General features: G+C 31.7%; 1 protein-coding gene across 6 annotated transcripts in view; it reads left to right on the top strand.

Moving 5' to 3' along the window:
• The first annotated feature begins 1627 nt into the window (after positions 1 to 1627).
• Positions 1628 to 11532, top strand: part of LOC143256980 (uncharacterized) — a 67528-nt gene continuing 57623 nt past the window's right edge. For all 6 annotated transcript variants that reach the window (XR_013031647.1, XR_013031648.1, XR_013031645.1 and 3 more), the window contains exon 1: positions 1628 to 2488. The gene's annotated coding sequence lies outside the window, so the exon portion shown is untranslated. The remainder of the gene's footprint in view (positions 2489 to 11532) is intronic.

The raw sequence follows: 11532 nt of genomic DNA, 5'->3' as shown, positions 1-11532 counted from the left end.
ATTTACAATGTTTTTTTTCAAACCTCAAAATACATTATTGTTACATTCCAAGTTTAATCGTTGTTTATTTTTAATGTTGTTTCGAGATTCACCTATATTTGAAATGTTTGTTTTTACCAACACATAATTGGTTACTTCCTTGGCATCCTTCCAGCATTATTTGAAATTTAACTTGAAATTGCAATAACGCTAAAGAAGCATCTGCTTTTCAGGCATCGATAAAATTAAACTTTGTTTGGTGAAATTTCTCGAGTTTTACACTGGTAAAAGCCCCTCGCTATATTTATCTAATCTCCTATTATTTTTGTTTTACAGTTTATTTATTTTCTGTTTTTCTCCCTCTGTTAATTTACGTGTACTCTCAGATTATAGTAACTTCTACAGTTATTATAAAGAGTGCTAATAATTTTTTAAATTATTAATTTATTCTATTATCATTATTAATTATAAGAATTAGTAAAACAAGTTTTAAGAATATTTTCAAAAACATTTTCGTCTGACGACATTTGGATAATGTAACATCTTCCACGACTTTGGAAAAACTTACTCATACATAAAGGAACAAATCCTAACAGAGATAGTAACATTGTAAAATATACTTTACGATTCAGTATTTTTTTTATGATAAGTGCAAAGAGCGATCTGTGCTCTGCCCAAAGGGAACCAAAGCCTAATTTGTAGCGTTCTAACACTTAGAAGTGAGTAGTTTTACGAGATTTGCGACTGTAATATAAATCACTTGCACGAATCAGCCCCCAAATATAGTCTCCCATCATGTTTTCATTATACGCTCCTTGGTCACAAAAGCAAAGTTTAAAGAGAAAATAGGCCTTTTCCATTTACTTTAGGCATAAGCAATTGGGAAATAACACTTTTTGCTTAGGAACAAAAAAAGTATAAATTTTGTCACATAGTGTTATTAGTGCTTACGTTTTCACTTTAATATCTCTCTTCATATGATTAATTTTTCAATCCCTGTTTAACCACATTGGTCAATATAAAACTGCTCACTGAAAATTTATAAAAAATAGAAACATTGATTTGTTCAAAGTAACCAAAAAAAAAAAGCGGATTCTGCTCCGTAGCCTTTGTACTGCTGTATCAGTTTCACAATGAAAAATAAAATAGGATAAAAATTATTGCAGCATCTAACGACGTCATAATATAATATTTAATATTGTATAAAATTAACGTAATTACTTTTTATTGGACCAGAAAACTTTTAGTTAATAGATAAAGAAGGTAAATCATACTTTAAGTAATGATAGTGATTCAGTTTTACAATCACTTAGGTCTTTAGGATCATTCTCTCCCATCTATTTTTTTTTCTTATAAAGTCGTCCTTTAAAAAAAAAAACAACCCAGTACCTAGCTTCCATTACTACGCCCTTTCCTCCTTCGACAATTCAGAAAGTGAAATAGATTTTGAGCCTTTCGGGTGTTTAAGCTTTGCAAAAAAATCTCACTTACCACTCGTAATTACAGTATGTGCATATGTCTTCACAGCACTGTGACTTTAAGCGCCTGACTCTCTTATTGGTTAGAAGAGAGGTAATAAGCCTATTTTTATTGGTCAGAAGTTTCGATGTTTTTGTCCGGTTTGACGTGTGCATACGTATTATGAGTGTGTGTGAAATGGTGTAGTTTTGAGTTGGTGAGGGTGGAATGTTAGGAGATCGTACTCGATACGTCGTATGTGTCTTTTTAGAACTTATCATTTTATATCAGTATAAACTGTTAATAATCTGTGATCAAGACAAGAAGCTTAGTGGGAAAAAATTCTCTGTATAGTATCTCAATGATCCAAAACCGCTATTTGTCGTGAGTTTTGTTGTAGCTACATTTCTATCGATCACACTTTGCGAAGGTTATGGACGATTCTTTGTACTGGTGTTTGTCATTTTATCCTAAACGCTTATTAAAGACAAAGTTCTGCACTCGCAGCCTAATTTATCAATTTGTTTCTTTTAACTTTTGTATCTAGTTTCCGTAACTGAAGTAATAAGCTAAATCTTCGTATTAAACGAGCGGCTTACCATGTTTCTATGTCGAGTGCAATTGTAGTAAATTATAATAATTTCTATTCGAATTTGTATCTCCTACCATATCTTCCCTCCAAAAGAAAAACAAACGAAAATTAATAATACTCCTTTCCCGGTTTCATTAAGTATGCCATTGTCTAAATTATATTAATGGGAGATTCATAATCAATTTATTTATCTGAATAGTTGTTAATATGACTTTCGAAGTAACATGCGTTGTATTTGGAGTTTGACTTTAATTTTTAAAACGTTGATGATTTGAATAATAAGTCTTGAATCATGCCTAAAGTCACGTGTGAACGTTGTGGAAAAGTGTTGTCAATCGCAAGATCCAGCCCTCTCAGAGTTTTGAAATTTATGCTGTTCCAGTGTGTTATTGCCAAACGTCACGGAATGCTTTTGAAAAAAGTGGTCGAATATCATCGGATTTGTACAACAATGCTGGAGTGAGTATGACGTGCCACAGTATTGGTTGATCTAATGAAGAATAACAATTGCTACTATTAATACTATAGCATTGTTACAGAATAACCGGCTTATAGTTAATTTTATTTTTACTATTTAGTTTTAAAATCGGGTTTATATATATATGTAGGAAGGGGATTTTTCTACAATAGGTGTATCAGTTGCTTATTGGTGATAAATTCGACAATAAACGGGACAACTCCCACTTCACTTACTTTAAAACAATGTGTTCAAAACAAGTTAAACGTATGTACAAACAAATCCTTTCGTTATATATATCACAGTTGTAATTCCAATTTTACTTTCCTTTTTCTTGTCAAAAGACCACATAGGGTGGTTCAATTACTTTAGAATCTAGTTGACAAACTATTTTTCTCTGCTTGCATCACAATAGTACCGGTGAATAATTCACTTGCTTTACCCTATGGGTTACCACAGTTGTATCCTAAATATTAAATAATTGTCCCCTTTTTGTCAAAATCCACACAGGCGAGTTCGATCACTTTAGAACATCCTTTGACAAGACAAATTACTCAGGCCTGCAAATTTAAAATTTCTTAAGAGTTGTTTGACTGTAATAACAAATTTTCCATAAATCAGCTATACAGACTTTGGAGAAAATATTATTAATATTAATCACGTAAGAATTATTTAGAAATCTGGAAGAAAAAGTTACTCAAATCAAAGTTGTTGTTTTTTTTTTTGTTGTTGTTTTTTTTACTTCAGTGAACAATGTTTGTTATTATGATTAGACTCTCGAACAATCAAGACTCGCGTCGCGTCTGGTCTAAATTTACAGCCATTTTAAGAATAACAAAATGTGACCCTATTTCAAAGAAAACGATTTATTTATGTAAAAGTACATATGAAGTTTTTGTGAAAAATCTCTACATGATAGAAAAAAATGGATATTATTTTCGGAAGTAGAATAAGGAATTATTGTAGAATATGTAAAACTTTGAAGATGACCATCGCAGGCTTGTGTTCTCTTTATCTCTATCAAAATGTGAAACTCGCTATAAAATATCGCCCGTTATGACTAATCGCTCACACGATGGATAACTTAGTTTCCTTTCGCTCACTAATTTTTTGACTGAACTGCAATTGATGTTTTTTCTGATTTACTTCACTTCTTAACTTGTGCTCGCGAGATATTTATATAAATACATGAATCCCTGAGGTCTCTGGAATTTTCTCTGAAATACTCGACTCGTTAAGATAATGAGAAAAATACTGAAAATGAAGTCAATTGTATTAGTAAAGCCTCGACAGCAATGTAATTGCAAACAAAACAAAACTTGTTACAACTGTTAATTCTCTCGTAATGAAAAACTGAACAATCATTAAATACTGATTCCCAAAATAAACTGCACTAAACAGTTGTACATCGAACAGATATTTGTTTATGAAATTTTAGTTATTTGTATTAGTAAAAGATAAAATCAGGAGTTAAACTTAGATTTCAGATGATGTGGTTGAAGAAATAGAATAATTAAATTAAACTGTTATTGATGTAATAACTATTGTGCTAGTAGAAGTTGTAGGTTTGTAATTTCGTATATATATATGCTATAATTTAGCAGTGTATGTATGCCAACTATCTTTTACCAACGAATATGGGATATATATATATATATATATATATAGCGCGATATATGGATTATGTATGTATATTGTAGGATGTACGTATATATATGTATGTATGTATATGTAATTTTACCCGAATAAAACTTACCTATTGTTATTGGGTATATAAATTTGAATTAATTGCATTTTTACACATTCTTATTACTCTCCCCATTTGCAGCCCAGTAAAAAAAAATAATAATAATAAAAAAAAATCCATATATATTTTCCCGTAATTTACTGTTCAATGCCAGAACACTTTAGTGGTATTGCACAATGGGGAAAAAAGGTATATGAAATATTAATGATATTTGCTGTATATAAATATTTCGGTGGTCTTTGTCTTCAAAACATAATTTCTTTGGTAATTAGTATTTACAAGATGATTCATATTATTAACTTCTCCAGATCTAACCAAGTTTCAGTCATTCCCATTATATTGTCTCCGGGCTCATCTAGAGCCATGAACTCGTCTAATTTGTTCCAATATTCCTAACATTAAAATGATCTTACCGACTTTTCTCTGGAACGTGTTTAACTTGTTGTGCCTAAAATCACCTTCTTTTATTTTTAACACTTAATTGCTCAAGTTGTCCTACTGATCTGTTCACTGCCAATGTCCCAACTTCTTCACAATTTGGAAAGTTTAATGAATATATTTAGAGCTTTCGGGAACATCCTGTTACCTAACTAAATCGTGCCATTTGTAGTATATAATTCATCATTATTATGAAAACATCTCTTATCATGCTCAACCAGCCTATCTGTTACTTTAAGTATATGCCTGATAATCTCTTATTTAAGATTTAGATTCTGCTTCTTTTTTTTTTTTCAGCTAGCTTGAGGGAACATTTCCAAATAAGTCACTTCTTCTAATTGCTGTTTTTTTTCCGAGAGTTCTATGATCAGTCTACTCTTTTCATCCTTCAGCAGCACAATCTTCACTTAAGTTGTTCTCAACTTATACTCAAGTAGTTAAGCTCTGCAACCGAAGTGTATCGAGTCTTAAAATCACCGTAATACACACAATTTTCACACCTGATCTTCTACTGACATGCATCTCAACTTATGAAATCAACCTCACCTACCTTTAACCATGAAAGAATCAGCATTTGATAAAAACTTTAATTTGAGAAATAAAATTTGAATTGAACAGTAACATAGTGTAAACGTGGTTAACATTTTATTTGCAGGATTAATTAACTTTAATTAGGTGTTGTTTAAACAGTGATTACTTATCCTAATGTTGTTATTATACCATTTTTAATAACTTTTTTTTAAAAACTTCTTTCTTAAATCAATCCTTCCAACGTATAGTATAGAGATATCGTCTCATGTATAGTTAGGCATTAAAATGGTTATGTTTAAAGATTTTTTGGAGATTAAATCTCTGATTTATTCTGCCATTACACTTTAAGTTTTTTAAGCCTTCTCCGTCTTTTGGTGAAAATTTAAAATTGATTAAACTATCTTATTATGTTGTGAATAGTTGTCCACCCCCGTCTGTCGCCCTTTTCCTTGTACGTGCTTGATAAAAATGAACAATAATATCAATACAATTCTCTTTCCCCAAGAAAAAACTAATTGAAAAAATTCATTAAAGATTAAATATTTTTGTGAATACTGGCCAGAGCTTGTGAAACTTACAAATCATAATATCTGTTTAGGAAGATTAGTGGTATCTCCAAATTCCTCTGTAACACTGATCAAATGTAAAGAATGAACTGATACTAACATGGGTTATTGATAAAGTCAATTGTTCAGTATTGGTCTTATTTTCTTTTTGAATGTTACACGTGTGTTTGTATGAAACATTTATTTATTTAGGATCTTTTCTGTTTCATGCACCGCGTTCAAGGAGAAATAGGCATATATTTTTTAATGTTTTTAATGCTGATTTCAAAAATGTGTATTAAAATTTTGAAAAATGAAAAAAAATAATTTAATTTTTTGAGAGGTTAAGTCACTTTATGGGAGTCTAGATCAAGTTAGACTGATTAATAAATAATTGTTTATTTAAATAAAAAATAATTAAAACTTTTAAGAAATTGTAATATTTTCCCCATTAAAAATAATTCCTCCAAACTTTTAATTTTTTTACTTCTAAATCAACATTAAAAATTGCATTAATTTTTCTTTGTTTCTGTTTGAACGCGGTGCATGAAACAGAAAAGATTCTTTATTTTTGTTGCTCGAGTGAAAGTGTATCAATGAATTCATGAGTTGTAAGACTAAAGCTATTTGCTATCACAAACTGTGATATGGTATTACGTATTTTAATATTTTTATGAGATGAGAAAATTTGCAGGAAACATGAATATTTTCATAATCTGAACACAAAAAACTAAGATTAGGAAAAGGCGGTCTTTTACGAATGTAGAACATATGTATATTTACATATTTTCTCAGTGTAAATTCTCAACAAATATATTACTAGTTTATTAAAATGTATTGAATATACTTTTATTGTGGCTGTTTACTTGTATTTTTATTTTGTGCCCAGTTATTGCTATTAGAAACCCACTTGAACTTAACTTTATTTCAGATCGGCTGGTATGGATAGTAACACGTTTATTAATAAGCAGAGAACAACGTTTCGACCTTCCTAGGAAATTTGGAGTTGTTGTTATGTGAAGAAAATCACATTGTATGATATTATTGACGATTTCGTAATAAGATAAAGAGTAGTGTGAACAGCATAGTAATGAACACGGTAAATGTACATTAGTAAACAAAATACATACTGTTAATTCTTGATAAAATAATTTCTAGCGTTATCAAAGGGTAATGTCATTCAATTGAGTTTTATTGTGTAGTTTTTTTTTCTTACTGTGATCTTAATGTATTTGATGTAATCTGTAATTCGAAGAATGTGCAAGTGCCAAGATTAATGGTAAATTGATAAACAGTGATTTATAGGCATAATGATTTATTTTTGAGAAACGTGTAGTTTGTTTCCTAAAAATAAATTTCTTCATTATGCTCACAAATCGTTATTTGACAATTTACTATTATATTATCATAATATGCTTCCGTACATAAGCGTTAAGATTAGCTGTAAAGCTGACAGAAATCACTTCAGCAGTGAAAATCAGTATACAAAACAAATTGGCTAAATACTGCTGACAAAAGTAAGATTAGAGACCTTAAACTTTTTTCCAATACGGAGTTACAGTGAAACAGTTCTGGAAAAGCTCAAATTATGACATACTTTTTACCGTTTGCTAAATAATATCACGCTTATTACATTGCATGTTAAAACCATAGACAAAATTTCTTGAAGTCTTATCTAGATAAAACTAAAGGGGATTCGTAATAGTCGCGGCATTGGTTTAGGCAGGATTAGAGTAAATTAGTCTGTGGTACTTTCTGTCCCTTTTTATTAGCCATATTTTTGTAGGGGACGCGTATACCAGATTCGACTTTATTACTCAAAAGAATTTCTACCATCCTACCCTCAAATTGAAATTATTTTAAGTAGGATTAGTGTAAGTTAATTTATGAGACCTTGGGCGTAGTCAAACACATAAATCGAAAAGGTTTGTTTGACCTGAGTCCAAAACTGTATCTAGATATCAAATCGGTTTGCTTTTCTGAGCTTTTCTGCCTTGGCTGGCCAAAAATAAAAACGCACCAAATGTATCTTAAACCAAAAAAGAAAGTGTTGCCTTTTTTTTTTTTTTCCATGGCTGGGCAGGACTTCAAATCTCAGTTTCTGCGAATACCGAAGAGTGGGAAGAAATTCTGGGTTGTGAGATCTGTCAAGCGATTCTCTAAGTACAACTTTTAAAGGAACTGCGTATAAATGACAAACCGTGTATATCAAACTCACACTGGGGTATAGAGAAACTGGAACAGTTTAATGCTTTTCCTTATCGGGATATAAATAAAGCTAAAACCTGGAACGTCTGGTAACCTCAGACAAAAGATGCATCTATAACTATAGTTAAAGATTTTGAGCTACCGTCATTCGTAAAAAGTAATGTGTAACCACGCTAATAAATACATCTTCTGTCAACAGTATTTAACGTTCTTGTTTCAGTGCAAGCTATAAAGTTGGTCAAATTAGATTTATTCGTTTATTTCTGTAGGTGAAATAATCGGTGCATGTATACGTATTCAGGATTTGCATACAGATTCTGTTGTATATATCGGTATTGAAATTCTGACATTGCGACTAAAAAGAATCCTGACAAGGTAATAGACAAGTCAGTCAAGTCATCGAGGCAGATTTAATACTGTTGCCAGTATTAAAGTAATAAACGTTTTTAGATGTATTTACAAACGTGTTAATTAAAATTTATAAAATAGGTAATTATTTGTATATCCATATTTCTAGTCAGACTTCACTTTGATTATTTTGTACAGGTTGGTATATTATTTTTCTGAAAAGGATATTTACTCGTTAGTAAGAGCTACTAGGATTATTACAGTGATAAGATAACATCTTCCAACTTACTTTCTAATAGGGTAAGAGCTGATCTTATTCAAGTTCACAAGATTATCCTGATGATCAATAACATTAATGGTTCTGATTTCTTTGTGCTTTGTGCTTAATGGGTAATAGAACAAGAAGAAACACGCCTAAGAGTTGGTAAAGACAGACTAGCTTTTAGTTAAGACAGTTATATTTTTCGTACAGGGAGATTAACATATGGAATGAGTTGCCTTCTGCAGTAACGAAGGCGAACACCATGCAAGAGTTGAAGCTAAAATTTTACTTTTCTCAAGGGCGGTTGTTGAAAGATTAAAATATATCTTTTTATTCGTAAGTAATTTTAATGTACGTAGAATACCATTTATATTTAGCTTCTGGCATAAGCCTGACCATAGTAAAAGCACTGTATTCTGATATGAGAACAAAATCTAAGAAGCTCTTAATTCCGTTGTCTTAACTTGCCTATTGGTTCAGTTTTACTCAAGAATACCACAAACTAAGATGTAATGTTACAACTATGTATTTCTGGAACCTAGTCAAACATGGTTTAATTTTCCACCGTTATTTTTGAGTCTTTATTTTGCTGAGATGTAAAAATGTCTTTGTTTCCCAAAACATATAGTTATCTGGTTTGTTTAGTTTAATTCTGCTCAAAGTTACATGAGGGCTGTTTGCGCTAGCCGTCCCCAATTTAGCAGTGAAATAATAGAGGTAAGGCAGCTAGTCACCACCACCAACTGTCAATTCTTGGGTTATTGTTTTACCAATGAATAGTGAGATTGACCATAATATTAAAACGCTCACACGACTGAACTGGCAAGTGTATAGTAAGACGGGGATTCGAACCCGTGAACTGCAGATCCCAAACCATACAAAGAAAACAGAACTGATGCGAGATTAAAATTTGAGTATATGATATGGTCGTGAGAAAGTCCTGTCCTTAATATCAGTTTTGGTTTTTTTTATATACAAAGGCTACGTTCTCAAAAGTCTTGAGCTTCAGGCAGTGGCTTTCCAAGCAAATGATGAGACCCACCCTCCTTGGAGTTCTCTTCAGCTTGTTAGGATGATTTCAGAATCTGACCCGGCTGCTATAGTGTTCAACCATCTGGACATGCTGAGGTTGACTAGAAGAGCCTCTATAGGACTCTGGTGTGATTTCTCGCGCGCACGCACACACACACACACACACACACACACACACACTTGCGCTATTAAACCCCCATCGTTAACTGACGTCGCCAGTTACAAGGTAATAGACTGAGATGCTACTGAAGAACAAAGTGTAGTAGTACGAGCTGTGCTTCAGTAAAAACCCAGAAATTTGGGTGAATGTAATATATTTTGGTGTCCTATAGACTTAGAACCTAATGTCATTGCATCAAAGTAGGATTAATTTTTTACACTTGGTTTGGAATTTAAAACTGAAATGAAGATAGAATCAGTGATGACCTTAAGGTAAATAGGAATAAATTTGTAATGTGAATATATTATTACTGTAGCCCTTGAATAATTTAGAAGATGAATGTACCTTTATTCAAATATATTCTTGTAATTTTTTTCATTTTTTTTTACTTTAGATTGTATGAACTTAATCATTTGACGTGAACAAGATGTATCTAGCTGCAAACTACACTAAACCGAAGTCTTAGGTAACCTATTGTGTTCGCCTGGTACAGCTGATAAGGATTCTTTTTTTTTTGTGATATTTAATGTGCTAGATGTATGCAAACATAGAGGTAATAAAAGCTCCAGTTTTTCTGTTTGGAATAATGAATTTGTTCTGGTTGCTTTCTAAGGAATTCTGGCAGATCTTTATCTTGAATGTAATTCCAACTGGCATAGTTTTTTTAGAATAAACTCTAATGCTAGAGAAGGATACCATACAAGTGTATCTCTTTCCAAAATGTGAACTCGTGCCTCATTTTGTTTTCCGTAAAATGCAATAAAATTATTGCTTTTTGTTTTCAAGCAAAACATTTGTTTGTCACTATTTAAGCATCTATGATTTGTGAATTTTAAGTCTCCTATTATTGTGGTTCTAGTTTGCTTATTTTTCAGTTAACTTTTGCCTTACCACATTGATTCCTGAGGAGCTAAGAGGAAGTTCAAAAGGTTCAACGTCAATGCTTCTAACCAAATTCTGGCTGAATTTATTAAAAACAATAGGGCAATGCACAAAATATACAGAACAGGCTTTATAGTATGATAAAACAAGTAATCTTTAAAACGAAATAAATAAAACACTAAGTTATGATCTTGCAGAGGCCTAACTAAAGTTAGGCTTTGCTAAATTTAAGACTCGGCAAAATTAGTACAAAATTTACTTAATGGGGAGAACCTTGATTTACATGCAGTAACAATTACAAAGCCCATATTCTCAGGCATTCCATTTTCACATATGACCTAGAGACACATGCCTTTGAGCATATGGGTGGGGTAAGGCCCAAACAATTACCTGATTAGTCGACATCAAAGACAGCCGTTTATCTCAACACATTACAGTGAAGTAACAGCTATCTTTCCTATAAGAGCACGTCTAAAGGTTAATTAGTGGATTACGATTAGGGACAAGTTGTATTGCATACTTGAGCGACTTTGCATCCAAACTGAATTGAATAAAAAGTAGAAACTTAAAAACATTTGCATATTTACAATAACAGATCATCAAAGTCAGAATAATGAAAAAACAAAAGTAGGTAGTTACTTATACGTCCATGTGTCAAAGAGCCCCCACAGTTATTATGCTTTCTTGGTTTTTAAATATTATTCTCAGGTAATATTTTCATTTGGAAAGCGTAGTTTTAAAACCATCATCCTGGTAAAATTTATTTTAATGAGTAAAATTTCATTGCAAAAAAGAAAAGGGGGGGAAAAAAAGAGGGGTGGCTTATGGAAAATGGATGCTTAGAGAAATGGAGTAACCTAGAGGCTGTTGTGACATTCATACAATCTTGCACA

The sequence above is a fragment of the Tachypleus tridentatus genome, chromosome 7 (assembly GCF_004210375.1).
Source record: "Tachypleus tridentatus isolate NWPU-2018 chromosome 7, ASM421037v1, whole genome shotgun sequence".
NCBI classification, from domain to species: Eukaryota; Metazoa; Arthropoda; class Merostomata; order Xiphosura; family Limulidae; genus Tachypleus; species Tachypleus tridentatus.
The sequence above is the reverse complement of the archived record's forward strand: the minus strand, read 5'-3'. Positions and strand labels throughout refer to the sequence as shown.